Genomic DNA, 2,911 nt, shown 5'->3' with positions numbered 1-2,911 from the left:
AGCGCATACCATACGGTATAGCAATACGGTCTTTCTAGGACCAAACAAGAAGGATTTTTTTTATCCGGTCTTTAGTGAAAAACTCAAGTGCCTAGGATATTTTTTAACTAGGAATTTCTTACATATCTTCATACCAAACATTGTAAAAAGTTATCACCAAACTCACTTACCCATCATTCCAATCAAAAAAACCCATACCAAACACCTCCTATACATTTCTTACTGGTTAAAGATTCTTTTAAATTTATTACACGATGGGCCTTTACTTTAGTTGAATAACCTTCTAATAATCTTCGTGGGAACGCACCACATGTGAATGTGTATGGGAAGTGGGAATGGCAGCAAAGAGTTTAGTTGATGCGCATGTTCATGTGTCTCACAAATTATATATTTGATTTATGTTTTAAAACTCAAAATATGGTTTAGGCAAAGAGACAAACTTTCACATAAACTTTAGTTCAGGACTTTCTAATTGAAAAATTGAACATGTATTAAAATTTAAGAATGGCTAATTGTATATTTTACAGCTTACTCTTTTTCTTAGTTTATTCATGTGTGTATGCAATGGTTATTTAAATAGAATTAATTGCCGAGTCGCTAACAAGCGCCTGTGGCCTAATGGATAAGGCGTCTGACTTCTAATCAGACGATTGTGGGTTCGAGTCCCACCAGGCGTGTTTTCTTGTCTAACAATTTTGTTGTGTCTTAAGATTTAATTTGGAAACCAAGAAGCCCAATTCCTTCTTCAACATAATAACCTGAACCCCATGGCCCAACCTATTAGCCCATTAAAGCCAAACCATGAGAAAAATACACCAAGCAAGCATTTTCCTTCTTCAACAAAATGGCCTAAACCCATAGCCCAACCAATTAGCCCCTTAACGTCAAACCATCAGAAAAATATACCAAGCATTTTCCCTAATCTTCTAAGTTTTTTTTTTTTTTTTTTTAATATTTCGATCGATTTATCACTTTGTATATGACACCTATTTCGAATTAGGATTCTCCTACATCATTATTAGTTTGTGTATGACCCAATACCAAACATATTCATAATTTACAGTAGTTCTATGCTATGTAGCACCGATACAACATGCGACACACGACACGACACGACACTCTGACACGTCAATCCTAAAAAATTATGGATTTCGACACGTTGGGACACGTTTTAATATTAAATAATATTTTTAATTTATATAGTCTATATTTCATTTAATATTTAATAATTTAACAAAAAAATGAAACTAAATTAATAATACCCATCAACACGTTATAAAGATGGAAGCTTTAATAAAAAAAAAAAATAAGAACTGGGATGAGAGAGAGATATAATATCAGATAGAGAGATCAAATCATATTAGAGAGAGATCAGAGAGAAGAAGATACAACAAGAGCGTGATAGGAATTGACAACAATGATGTTGAGATGATCTCTTATCTACTTAAGGGGAAAAAAGACAAAAAGATAAAATTGATATGATCAGGTGGAAGCTTTATTAATATATTTTAACTTTTAAAAAAATAATTTTTTTTCAAAAAAAAATTGAAAAAAAAATTAAAAAAAAAATTACGAAAATGTCATTTGACCGTGTCGGACACGGTCAAATTCGCGTGTCGGAAAAAGTCAACCGCGTGTCCGACACCGTGTCGGAGCGTGTCGGACCCGACTCTTCCTGATTTTACAAGTGTCCGTGCTTCCATGGTTCTATGTTTTCTTAATTCAATTTTTGTTTATTGCTTTTATTGAGTGAGTCTCGCTAATTTTTTTTATTCTCTTTACAATTAGACTCACTCACTTTTATATGAGCGTGACAAAAAAAAAAATTATGCAGTAAAAGAAGAAATATTTTTCCAAATATATATTTATTAAAATGATGTGACATGTTTGTTGACTCTTAAATAGTAAATGTTTTTTTAAGCCACTAATATTGGTTTAGTGTTGAGGAATTTGAATAATTTTCATGAAGTTATATATTCAATTTTCACTGATGTATTAAAAAATCAAAAAAATAAGTTTTTTTTTAATTATTATTTGACTCTTAGAAAAAAGAAAAAGGAAATATAGTCAGAGTTTCTGTAAAAAAAAATATTAAAATGATGTGGCATGCTTATTGACTTTTAAATTATAAGTGTTTTTTATTATTTGACTCTTAAATACAAGAGTAAATAGGGAAAAAATAGAGTCAGAGTTTGTCAAAATAAAAATAAATAAATTAGAATGATGAGAAAATTTTGTTGCCTCTTAATGATAAGTGTTTTATATCATGTTATTGTATTCAGCAGGCAATCTTTTATTCTATCAAAATTCTGACTTTTTTCTTTGCATTGCAGCATTACCGAAAGAAAAAATAAAAAGGAAGAGTTTACAGAGCCACTTTAATTTACACAAAGAAGCAAATTTTCGTTTTAGAGAAGAGAGAAGAGAAAATCAATAACCATTAATTCCAATGATAAGTTTGTTTCTTTTAATTAAAAGTCTCGAGTTTGAGTTATGAAAATAAAATAAAATAATTTACAGAGATCGGATGCCACAATGCTCTCACGTGAAAAGTATATTCAATCCAAAGCGGTAGCACCTTCAAGGAAGAAACATGGCATTTTGGAGGATAGAGATACATTACTTATGGTTTTTGATTTTTTAGGTCTTATACGCCCAATTTATTTTTAAGAGTAAAAAATATTTTCTTTTCTATTAATGGAATGCTAAAAAGGAAAAATATTCATACGACTTGGGAATTATAACTTTTTATAATAAGTAAATAATATTTTATAAAAACGTTTGGTATCAAGATATCTCATTTGATATAAACTGGTAAAGTCTTATTTTTTTAAACAAAATAAATAAATATCATTACTTTCATAAAATAATAATATGTATTTATTATAAAAAGTTTTGGTCTAATCAGAAC

The 2,911-nt window shown here is 29.5% G+C and overlaps 1 non-coding gene across 1 annotated transcript; it reads left to right on the top strand.

Moving 5' to 3' along the window:
* The first annotated feature begins 604 nt into the window (after window positions 1-604).
* On the top strand, window positions 605-677 carry TRNAR-UCU (transfer RNA arginine (anticodon UCU)). The gene has a single exon. It is a non-coding gene; the product is annotated as a tRNA-Arg (tRNA).
* The last annotated feature ends 2,234 nt before the right edge of the window (window positions 678-2,911 follow it).

This window comes from Gastrolobium bilobum, unplaced genomic scaffold (assembly GCF_033153095.1).
Source record: "Gastrolobium bilobum isolate Gb01-03AN ecotype WA unplaced genomic scaffold, APGP_CSIRO_Gbil_v1 utg3870, whole genome shotgun sequence".
Classification (NCBI taxonomy): Eukaryota; Viridiplantae; Streptophyta; class Magnoliopsida; order Fabales; family Fabaceae; genus Gastrolobium; species Gastrolobium bilobum.
This window is presented reverse-complemented; position numbering and strand designations above follow the sequence as displayed.